General features: G+C 48.7%; 1 protein-coding gene across 10 annotated transcripts in view; it reads right to left on the bottom strand.

Annotated features, from left to right (window-relative positions):
* Positions 1-12,604, bottom strand: part of KCNC2 (potassium voltage-gated channel subfamily C member 2) — a 417,946-nt gene that overhangs the window by 373,441 nt on the left and 31,901 nt on the right. The gene's annotated exons all lie outside the window — the stretch shown is intronic.

The raw sequence follows: 12,604 nt of genomic DNA, 5'->3' as shown, positions 1-12,604 counted from the left end.
AACGTGACCCGTCAACAGCTCCTCCTTCACATTCTCCCGCAACTGGGGGTGCGAGGAAAAGGCTAAGAATTCCGAGCCCACCCACTGGCGGTGATGCAGGGCAGTCTGGAGCGAGTGCTGACATCTGGTCCGGACTGAAGGACCTGCCAACGATTACTGACATGTCGTCTACCGTCACTGCATATGATTCTCTCACCATTGAAAGAATGGTGGAGGATTATATGAGTGACCGCATCCAAGTAGGCACGTCAGACAGTCCGTACGTATACTGGCAGGAAAAAGGCAATTTGGAGGCCCTTGCAGAAACTGGCTTTATTTTACCTAAGTTGCCCATCCTCCAGTGTGTACTCCGAAAGAGTGTTTAGTGCAGCCGCTCACCTTGTCAGCAATCGGCGTACGTGGTTACTTCCAGAAAATGTGGAGAAGATGATGTTCATCAAAATGAATTATAATCAATTCCTCCGGTGAGACATTCACCAGCAATTGCCTCCAGAAAGTACACAGGGACCTGAGATGGTGGATTCCAGTGGGGACGAATTAATAATCTGTGAGGAGGGGGATGTACACAGTGAAAGGGGTGAGGAATCGGACGATGAGGAGGAGGTGGACATCTTGCCTCTGTAGAGCCAGTTTGTGCAAGGAGAGATTAATTGCTTCTTTTTTGGTGGGGGCCCAAACAACCAGTCATTTCAGTCACAGTTGTGTGGCAGACCCTGTCGCTGAAATGATGGGTTTGTTAAAGTGTGCATGTCCTGTTTATACAACATAAGGGTGGGTGGGAGGGCCCAAGGACAATTCCATCTTGCACCTCTTTTTTCTTTCATTTTTCTTTGCATCATGTGCTGTTTGGGGACTATTTTTTGAAGTGCCATCCTGCCTGATACTGCAGTGCCACTCCTAGATGGGCCAGGTGTTTGTGTCGGCCACGTGTGTCGCTTAGCTTAGCCATCCAGCGACCTTGGTGCACCTCTTTTTTTCTTTGCATCATGTGCTGTTTGGGGACTATTTTTTTAAAGTGCCATCCTGTCTGACACTGCAGTGCCACTCCTAGATGGGCCAGGTGTTTGTGTCGGCCACTTGGGTTGCTTAGCTTAGTCACACAGCTACCTCATTGCGCCTCTTTTTTTCTTTGCATCATGTGCTGTTTGGGGACTATTTTTTTGAAGTGCCATCCTGTCTGACACTGCAGTGCCACTCCTAGATGGGCCAGGTGTTTGTGTCGGCCACATGGCTCGCTTAGCTTAGTCATCCAGTGACCTCGGTGCAAATTTTAGGACTAAAAATAATATTGTGAGGTGTGAGGTGTTCAGAATAGACTGAAAATCAGTGGAAATTATGGTTATTGAGGTTAATAATACTATGGGATCAAAATGACCCCCAAATTCTATGGTTTAAGCTGTTTTTGAGGGGGTTTTGTAAAAAAAAACACCCGAATCCAAAACACACCCGAATCCGACAAAAAAATTTCAGGGAGGTTTTGCCAAAATGCGTCCGAATCCAAAACACGGCCGCGGAACCGAATCCAAAACCAAAACACAAAATCCGAAAAATGTCCGGTGCACATCACTTACAAACATAAGAGCTGATGTCAGAATCCCTTCCTCCAAACGCCTGGTCCCTCATGCGTTTTTCCGGACACTCCTTAAAAACGGTCAGTTGCCACCCACAAATGCCCTCTTTCTGTCAATCCCCTTGTGATCGCCAGTGCCTTCAGATTTTTCGCACCATCCCATCGCTGACCGGTGCTCCCCATTGCTGCGGTCTGTCGCGCCTGCGCATTGCGGTGCATACGCATGTGCAGTTTAGACCTGATCGCAGCCTGTGAGAAAATGCACAGCAGCGATGAGGTCTTAATTATCCCCTTAACCCATTTAGGTGTGTGTTAGGTGAGAGAATTGTCAATTGAGCAATTATAATCACCAAGATATGATCCCTTGACTGGTTGTCTATCCATGTTTTTTCTGTTTTTTGTTGTGTTTTGTTTTGTTTGACACGTGAGGTACTATGTGTTTTTTATTGGAGAAATAAACGTTTAATTTTTACTAGTAATATGCCTCTCTTTTGGTGGATTAGTGCCCCAACTGCTTTTCTCTAAATCTGTACTATATATTGTTGAAATGTTTACAGGCAACATGTCGACATTCTGAAAATGTTGTAGATGTTAAGGTGAAATGTTGTAGATGTTAAGGTTAGGGTTAGACTGCGGGGGCAGGTTAGAGTTAGGTTTCAGGGGGAGGGATTAGGCATTAGAGCAGAAGTAGGCAATAAGTGGCCTTTCATCTGCTGTAGAACATCCCAGCATGCCCTGCCACAGTTTTGTTATCAGAGCTTTTAGTGCTGCTAGACACACATAGAGTCCACAACACATTCTACCTAAGCATAGTGGGCCCTCTCCACTTCCCTCACTTCTCACCCCTTTTCTAAAGATAAAATGCACCACATTACCCCTTCCCAAAAGCCACTTGGCCTCTCCTCAACTCCTTTTTGTATGGTCATCTGGCATCCAGTAATAAGCACCCTCTTCCAGAACCATGAAAAGCGGAGGAGTCACTCCATGTGCCTGTTAATACCAATATGGGCCCTAAACCTATAAATTGGTCAGACCGACATATACAGTAGGTCAGATTAGAGAGAAGATGTCAGGGAAGAAAGTCAGAGATAGGCATGGTGGTGGTAAAGAGAGAGGAAAGAAATATGGGACAAGAAGGGGAAAGACAGATAAGGGTGAAGAGAGATAGTGAAAGGAAGGGGATGGGGGAATCAGATAAGGCAGCTCCAGTTATCCACTAATCACTGTCTGTCTGCAGGCTGGAAGTCAGGTAGATAATGCTGCACTCTGGTGGATAACTCTTGCCATCTACCAATCAGAATGCTAACAGCCATTCACTGTCTGGCTGCAGGCTGGGAGGCAGGTGAAGAATGCTGCACTCTGATTGGTGGATAGCTCCAGCCATCCATGAATCGGTATGCTGACAGACATTCACTGTTTGGCTGCAGGCTGGGAGGCAGGCAGAGAATGCTGTCGGATTGTTCTGATTGTGTCAATTCACAATTGGAGCTGCCAGGAACCATTCTCTACTTACCAGGCACCAGATACCCAGTGTGCTTATCAGAGGCGTATCTAAGGTAGGGCGAGCAGGGCATATGCCCTGGGCGCCCTGGCAAGACTGGCAGAAGGGGGCGCTGATGGCCAGGCCAGGGCAGATTAAACAGTAAACTGTCAGCCTCTGTCTGAACCTCCGCTTCGAACCTCCGCTCCGACCGTCCCTGGGCGGGTGAGGATCAGAGAACTGTGTAGCCACCGCCGGTCCAATAGGAGAAGAGTGGAGTGGGGAAGTAGCAGACAAGGCACCATCATTGGCTGCGCGTTGTGTCCGGAGGCGTCACCGGATTTTGCAGTATTGACCTCATTCAATACAGCCCGGCTGCCTGCACCCCCGCGTACTGTGTATCGCTAGTGCCAGATCTGGGCTCCTTCCCTAACCCTCTTCCGCACGGCAGGCGGGATGATCTGCTCTGGAGAAGAAGTGTGTGCACGGAGCAGCCAGGGGGGCGCTCACCCGCCCCAGCTACATACGTCCCGACACTCCCGCCTCCCGTTTCCCCGGTCAGTCTGCCCCAAAAGTGCCAGTCCGATCCCCCAGACCCATGCATGTTAAATCCGGATCCGCCCCCCCCCCCCCCCCTCGGCGGCAGTAGCAGCACCGGTTCCCTACCCCCTCGTCAGCAACAGCAGCGGTTCTTCCCCACTGTCCTCAGCAGCAGCTGTGGTTCCCTCCCCCCCTCGGCGGCAGCAGCAGCGGTTCTCCCCCTCCCCTCAGCAGCAGCAGCGGTTCTCCCCCTGCCCTCCCCTCAGCGGCAGCAATGGTTCTCCCCCCTCCCCCTCAGCAGCAGCAGCGGTGTTCCCCCCCATCCTCGGCAGCAGCAGCAGCGGTTCTCCCCCTTCCCCCTCTCCCCGCCCCTGCACATTTGAAGTAATGGGCACTGGGATATCTACGATGGGGAGTGGAAGAACAGGCCAGGCAAGGAGAGCTCTGGCAGCAAGACTGAGCATGGAGGTGGCTGGAGAAGGAGTGTCTGGTCCCAAGGTGAGTGTGTGGTTCTACCCACAGCGTGTGTATGTGTGTGCATAGTATGCAATTGGCCCCTGTGTAACTGTAGGCTGGCAATTACCCATGTAGGTGTGTGTAGGGTGTCCGTGACCCGTGTGTGTGTGTTTGTGTAGGGTGGCGATGGTGTGCTGAGTGACGACACAGGGGCTAGGTGATGGTGTGCTTAGTGACAACACAGGGGGGTAGTTGATGGTGTGCTGAGTTACGACGCAGGGGGCAGTGATGTTGTGCTGAGTGACGACACGGCAGAGGCGTATCTAGCACGGGGCGAGCCCAAACAGAGGGGGGCGCCACCGGCACCTGCACGGCCCACTCGCCCCATGCTTCAGGGATTCCGCCGGCGCTACCCGCGGCGCTTTCCCTGTCTCCCCGGCTGCTGTGCCTGTCACAATAGACAGGCAGCGGCAGCCAGGAGCCTCCCCCTACTCCCCCCTGCAAAGTGTACGCGATCGCGTGCACGATCGCGACCACGGAGGTGCGCGCATGCGCGTGCGCGACCACGAGGGGCGTGCGGCCCCTGAACAGCAGTGAGTGCAGGTGAGCGGGGTAATCTTCTTTATACTTCGCTGTCGGGACAGGGGAGGGAAGGGGGTGCGGGACATTTTGTGTGTGTGTGTGTTAAGTGTGTGTGTGTTAATTGTGTGTGTGTCGGACAGTGTGCGTGTGTTGTGTGTGGGGCAGTGCGTGTGTGTTAATTGTGTGTGTGTGGGACAGTGTGAGTGTGTTAATTGTGTGTGTGGGACAGTTTGAGTGTGTGTAAATTGTGTGTGTGTGTGTGTGTGTGTGTGTGTGTGTGTGTGTGTGTGTGTGTGTGTGTGGACAGTGTGAGTGTGTATTGTGTGTGTATTAATTGTGTGTGTGTGTGTGTGTGTGTGTGTGTGGGACAGTGTGTGTGTGTTAAGGGTGTGTGTGTGTGTGTGTGTGTGTGTGTGTGTGTGTGTGTGTGTGTGTGTGTGTGGGACAGTGTGAGTGTGTTAATTGTGTGTGTGGGACAGTGCGTGTTTGTTAATTGTGTGTGTGTGTGTGTGTGTGTGTGTGTGTGTGTGGGACAGTGTGAGTGTGTTAATTGTGTGTGTGGGACAGTTTTGAGTGCGTGTTAATTGTGTGTGTGTGTGGGACAGTGTGCGTGTGTGTTAATTGTGTGTGTGTGGGACAGTGTGAGTGTGTTAATTGTGTGTGTGTGTGGGACAGTGTGAGTGTGTTAATTGTGTGTGTGTGGGACAGTGTGAGTGTGTATTGTGTGTGTGTGGGACAGTGTGCGTGTGTATTGTGTGTGTGTGGGACAGTGTGCGTGTGTGTTAATTGTGTGTGTGTGGGACAGTGTGCGTGTGTTAATTGTGTGTGTGTGTGGGACAGTGTGAGTGTGTTAATTGTGTGTGTGTGGGACAGTGCGTGTTTGTTAATTGTGTGTGTGGGACAGTGTGCGTGTGTGTTATTTGTGTGTGTGGGACAGTGTGCGTGTGTGTTATTTGTGTGTGTGGGACAGTGTGCGTGCGTGTGTGTTAATTGTGTGTGGGACAGTGTGCGTGTGTTAATTGTGTGTGTGTGTCTGTTAATTGTCCCGGCGGTTATTGGCGTCTGTAGTGTGCGCCCCGTCCTCCTCCGCTGCCGCTGACAGGAGCGGCGGTGTGCGGCTCTCCCCCTCCTCCGCCGGCTCCGTCCTCCCGTCGTGGCCCTGCAGTGTGTGCCGGTCTCCCCAGCAGCAGCAGCAGGTTAGTCTCCCCCCCCCCTCTCTCTCTCTCTCTCTCTCTCTCTCTCTCTCTCTCTCTCTCTCTCCTCCTGTGGATTGCAGTTTGTAAGTATCATTTTAATTTTTACAGGTACCCCTATTGAATTCTACTGGACAAGTGGACGTGACCGGCGTGGGATGTAGGTAAGTAATCTGTCTCTCATTTTTACAGGTACCCCTATTGAATTCTACTGGACAAGTGGACGTGGCCAGCGTGGGATGTAGGTAAGTAATCTGTCTCTCATTTTTACAGATTCCCCTACTGGATTCTACTGACAAGTGGACGTGATCGGCGTGGGATTTTGGTAAGTAATCTGTCTCTCATTTTTACAGGTACCCCTATTGAATTCTACTGGACAAGTGTACGTGATCGGCGTGGGATGTAGGTAAGTAATCTGTCTCTCATTTTTACAGGTACCCCTATTGGATTCTACTGTACAAGTGGACGTGACCGGCGTGGGATGTAGGTAAGTAATCTGTCTGTCATTTTTACAGGTACCCCTACTGGATTCTACTGGACAAGTGGATGTGACCGGCGTGGGATGTAGGTAAGTAATCTGTCTCTCATTTTTACAGGTACCCCTATTGAATTCTACTGGACAAGTGGACGTGATCGGCGTGGGATGTAGGTAAGTAATCTGTCTCTCATTTTTACAGGTACCCCTATTGAATTCTACTGGACAAGTGGACGTGACCAGCGTGGGATGTAGGTAAGTAATCTGTCTCTCATTTTTACAGATTCCCCTACTGGATTCTACTGACAAGTGTACGTGATCGGCGTGGGATGTAGGTAAGTAATCTGTCTCTCATTTTTACAGGTACCCCTATTGGATTCTACTGGACAAGTGGACGTGACCAGCGTGGGATGTAGGTAAGTAATCTGTCTCTCATTTTTACAGATTCCCCTACTGGATTCTACTGGACAAGTGGACGTGACCAGCGTGGGATGTAGGTAAGTAATCTGTCTCTCATTTTTACAGATTCCCCTACTGGATTCTACTGGACAAGTGGACGTGACCGGCGTGGGATGTAGGTAAGTAATCTGTCTCTCATTTTTACAGATTCCCCTACTGGATTCTACTGGACAAGTGGACGTGACCGGCGTGGGATGTAGGTAAGTAATCTGTCTCTCATTTTTACAGCTACCCCTATTGGATTCTACTGGACAAGTGGAAGTGACCGGTGTGGGATATAGGTAAGTATGTGTGAGTGTGTCAGTGTGCTTTAATAAATTTTTACTGTCACGGTGTGTGAGTTGTGTTTTTATTTGGGTATTTTTTCTGTTGTAGAACTACAGGTACCGGCGGGCCCGTTATTTCCCTGCATGTTGGTACTTGAGGTTCTCCAAGTACCAGCAAGCGGGGGAGGCTTTCTGGGCCTTGTAGTTCCACAACAAAAAACAATATTCTTTTTTTACTTACATGGCTATCAGCCTCCCATCCACAGCCCACGGATGGGGGGGACAGCCTCGGGCTTCACCCCTGGCCCTTGGGTGCCTGGAGGGGGGGTGACCCCTTGATTTAAGGGGTCCCCACTCCTCTAGGGAACCCCGGCCAGTGGTGACTAGTTAGGGGGGTAATGCCACGGCCGCAGGGACCTACATAAATGTGTCCCCCGGCTGTGGCATTATGTCCCTGGCTAGTGGAGCCCGGTGCTGGTTTTAAAAATACGGGGGGACCCCTACATCTTTTGTCCCCCGTATTTTTGGAACCAGGACCGGACTAAGAGCCCGATGCTGGTTGTCTAAATACGGGGAACCCCTGTCCAATTTTTTCCCAGTATTTAAACAACCAGGACCGGCTCAAAGAGCCCGAGGCTGGTTATACTTAGGAGGGGGACCTCACGCAGTTTTTTTTTACATTTTTAACTCATTCAGACCCTTCTCCATTAAGTTAATGGAAACCCTGGACAACAAAATTGCATTCATGTCCTCCTCCCACTCCCTTCCCAGTCCCAAACACTAATTATTATTTTTTTCTATAAAAATGTACAATATATCACAAGTATGATGAGCAGGCATGCAGCGGGCATTGGCGACTTTGGACTGAGTTGCAAATTAGTGGCGGAGGGCTGGGTCAGTTGATGGTGGGCGAGTTTGTAAGCCATTGGTGGTGGCAGCGGGCATCGGCTCAGAGGCAGTGGCGGGCATTGGCTCGGTGGCGGTAGGGGTCATCGGCAGGATTCGGCGGACATTATGGCTGTAGTGCCTCACCGCACGCCACTGACCTCACCGCACGCCACTGGTGTGTGTTAATTGTGTGTGTGTGGAACAGTGTCAGTGTGTGTAAATTTTTGCAGTCCAGTGTGTGTGTGGGGGAGAGGAAAGTATGAGAATGTGTGTGTGTAGTCTGAGTGGGTGTGTGTAGGATTTGGGGGTGGCCAGTCTGTGTGTGTGTAATCAGTGTGTGTGGGATGTACTAATGGCCATTTACCGAAGAGAGATATGTATTAAACCACGGGCACTGAGATGCCCTTCTCACTCACCATCCAGCTGGGTGGGCGAGCCGGGCGGGTGGAAAGCCAGCAGCAGGGGCAGCATGCCGGATATCAGCAGCCGAGGGTGGGGGCTGTAATGCACATGCGGAGCCCAAAGCCGGAGATCAGCAGCATGCTGACCGGCAATAAGCAGCTTCTGCTTCCGCGTTCAACATGCTGCTGATCTCCGGCTTTGGGCTACGCAGGGTTCGGGGGAAGGGTGTCCTCTGCCGGTGTACTGCAGCTCCGGGGGTGCGGGCTCCGGAGGCTTTCAGCACTGTTGTATATCCAGCTGCCTTAAGTATGTACAGCCCGCACCCTCTGCTGCTGATATCCGGCATGCTGCTGCTGGCTGTCCCCCCGCCCGGCCACACAGCTGTATGGTGAGAAGGGCATCTCAGTTCCTGAGGTTTAACACATATGCCTCAGAAAATGGCCTCTGCGGTAAACGATACTAATGCTTACCGTGACAGTAACAGCGGGGAGGAAGGCGCACATCGGGATCCTGCAGCATGAAACAAGAACCCCTTCGGAGCGCAGCAGACCACACTGAAAAGGGAGCATACCCGGTGCGGTGCTCTGCATCCCGGGTGGTGCCGAAGATGTGGAGTGTCGGCGGTGGCAGAAGCGCCGCAGCTTGGGGTGAGAAACCGCTGCAGCCCTTCCGCTGCTAAACTCTGCAATTAGTCTATTAAGGGGGTGGGCTCCCCTCATCATAGTGCCCCACAGGCCATGTTAATTCTGGGGGTAGGATCCCCTAACTCTATAATGGGAATTTTGGCTCATATCATGTGCTGTAACGTGAATTTTGGCTAATACCGTGTGCTATAATGTGAATTTCGGCTCATACTATGTGGGGTAATGTGAATTTTGGCTCATTCCGTGTGCTGTAATGTGAATTTCGGCTCATACCGTGTGCTGTAATGTGAATTTCGGCTCATACCATGTGGGGAAATGTGAATTTTGGCTCATACCATGTGGAGTAATGTGAATTTTGGCTCATACCGTGTGCTATAATGTGAATTTCGGCTCATACCGTGTGCTATAATGTGAATTTTGGCTCATACCATGTGGGGTAATGTGAATTTCGGGTCATACTGTGTGCTATTATGTGAATTTCGGCTCATGCTGTGTGGGGCAATGTGAATTTCGGCTCATACTGTGTGCTATAATGTGAATTTCGGCTCATACCGTGTGCTATAATGTGAAAGGGGCACCAGTACTAGATAGTATAAGGGGTCCTACGACACTGAAGGACACACCCCTTTTGAGTGACCGCGCCCCTTTTCCGGAGCGCTATAATTGCTATCTACACTCTTTCATTACACCTTCAAAAATTCAACTTCGACCACTGCACCTACATACACATACATACACACCATGACATCTTTATATGCAGTGACACCGGTGGCATCTGCACATACTTTCCTTTTGTATTTTTTTTTTATTATCATTTTATTAATTATTTTTTTTTGGGGGGGGCGCCATTATTGATCTTGCCCTGGGCTCCAAAAACCCTAGTTACGCCTCTGGTGCTTATATGTTAAGATAGCCCTGAGATAAGGGATAATATGGGATGAGAGGTACACAGAAAGATGAGGCAATAGAAAGGAAGACAAGAAAAGGGGAGGATGGAGCACAGAGAAAGGAAAAGGGCAATGCTCACCACAACAGGAGTAATGCGCTGCCCATGCTCACTACACCCAGCATCTGCAATGACAAAAGGAGATACAGGATAGAGAATGGGAGGGGGGGAGGGGGGGGGGGTAACAGAAAAATTAAGGGAAGAGAGGAGAAGGAAATCAATAAAGAGGTCAGAAAAGCATAGAGATAATAGTAGAAAAGTGGAGAGTGGAAGCAATGGGGGGAATAATAGGGGGAGATGGGATGCTTACAGGGAGATGGGAGGAATAGGACAAGAACCAGAGGGATACTGGAGCAGGAGGAATAGGGGGAGGTTAGAGGAATAGGGGCAATAATAAGGGGATGTGGAGGAACAGGGGGAATAACAGGGGCTAAAGGGAGAAATAAGGAAAAGAATAGTGGGAGACAAGAAACTAGGGGGAAGAATATGGGGAGAAAGATAGGAAAATTGTGGAAAATAGAAGAAAAATACCCTGCACAATAACTAGAGACCTGGAAAATGATGGGTCCAAAATACTATTATATATATAGCAGGTATCATCAGGGTCGGAATGGCCCACAGGGGAACAGGGGAAACCACCAGTGGGCCCAACTGTCTGTGGGCCCTCCTCCTCCTCTAGGGATAAGGTTCCAGACTATCCTAGTGCACTGGATTTATGCATTATACATGTTACATTATACTTCACAATAATTTGGTTTATTATATATTTACCAAGGGGCACAGAACATGTAATGGTTAGCCAAACCTCTGTGGTGGCTCGCCACGCCCCCACTGGAACCTGGCTACACCTTTAAGCATGGGCCCCTACAGCAGCATTTCCCCGGTGGGCCCTTCATGCCCCAGTCCGACACCACTGCAATGTGGTAAGAAATCTACTTGCTTTTCACTGACTATGGTCATATCACCTTATTGCTATCCGTCTTCATCTCCAACTCATTTAGAATTCCCCAGTATGAAGTGGACAGGGATAGAATAACCTGAACTCAGTGAGAACATCGAAAATGTTGACATCTGAGCAGAGGATTTCATGAAATTAATTGTGTTTGTATTTGTGTAAACAGAGCTGCACATGACAATTATTATTTTTTATAATGATGATGATGATGATTATGTTAGAAGGGAATGGAGACAAGTAGCTTGGTGTAGTATGAAATGCTCCTTTCAAACTGATAATGGAACATTATGTTTTAAAATGCACATCTATATGTAATGAAATTCAACATTTCACAAAATCAGGAGCATTATTGCAGATAGCTTTCATAGCGGGTACTTCTCCAATCAGAAGTCTATAGTCTCTATATCTATATATCATCTATAATCTCTGCATCAGATCTCCACTAATTCAGTCAGTTCCAAGACAAAAGGAGTGAACATGGAAAAATATTTCTTAGGAATGAAATTATCAGTCTGGTTAAATCTTACGTGGTTTAGTAAATTAAAAATCTAAAGAGTTAAACCTGTGTCTTTTAAGTTCTGCAAAAGATTCTCCTTCTGAAATTAAAAACCTTAGTAAGCTAGCAGAGTATAACTGGGGCTTCTTTTTTCTTATCAAATGTAAGTGATACTCATGACTTGACTTGTATGACTTTTTACCCATTCAGAGAAGCAATTCCCATGTGAGGCGGCTGTTTCCTGATATTGACTCACCACAAAGGCACCAAGGCAGCCCCAGACAATCATTCAGCTATTTTAGAAACACAGACTGGGACTTCTCCAAATGATGTACTTAACCAGGCATACATAAGAATGTCTATATAGGCAAATAGTACTATTATTTATAAGAATTAATAATAGATAATATACCAAAAATAAAATGTATTGCTTTTAGTCCCCAATGACAATATATAAAGTATAAGATTAGTTATTCCAATGAAATGCTGTAGTTACATGACTCATAGTGATAAGCAACTCTTCAATAACTATGTGTTCTAGATCTCTTCTGGCATTTTCCAATAATCTATTTGCTACCTTCTAAGATTTGTTGGACCAGTGTATCCCATTACAGCCCAGTGGTTGATTGTGCCCTAATCAATATGGTAAGATTCTATATGCACTGGAATTGCATAGTTTATGGTACAGTTCGGGTATTCGTTATCCAGATACCTGTTAACCGAAATATTCTGAAAACCGGAATATTTTTGACCTGTTGTGAATGTGATGTCATGACGCGGCTGGTGTCATGATGTCACTGGAGTCTTCGGCCAATCACGGACAGGTGTGGGAGTAGCTTTGCAGCCATTCTCTCACCGTCGCTGACTACAAGGACCCGCTGCTGACTGCCAGGACCCCCGCTGACTTCTGCTGACACGCGGGACCCCTCGGCTGACCCCATGGACGCTGCCACCAACACACCAGACCCCCTGCTGATGCACTGGATCCCCCCCCCCCACCAATGCGCCGGACCCCTGTCCTCAGAACAGGTAATCTGTTGTCCAGAAAATTCCCATATCTGGAATGCTCCTGGTCCGGAGCATTCCAAATATGGGATACGCTACCTGTTTTACTGACCGGGGTGCTGTCAATGCAGCCTGTGTGTAATGAGTTGCAGATGCCAATAAGAAGAATGTGTCTTCCCTTCAACCTATAAACAAGAGAAAATTGTGATTCACTATAAATAATATTTTTAGTGCATCATAATATTGA

The sequence above is a fragment of the Pseudophryne corroboree genome, chromosome 6 (genome assembly GCF_028390025.1).
Source record: "Pseudophryne corroboree isolate aPseCor3 chromosome 6, aPseCor3.hap2, whole genome shotgun sequence".
In the NCBI taxonomy this organism is placed as follows: domain Eukaryota; kingdom Metazoa; phylum Chordata; class Amphibia; order Anura; family Myobatrachidae; genus Pseudophryne; species Pseudophryne corroboree.
The sequence above is the reverse complement of the archived record's forward strand: the minus strand, read 5'-3'. Positions and strand labels throughout refer to the sequence as shown.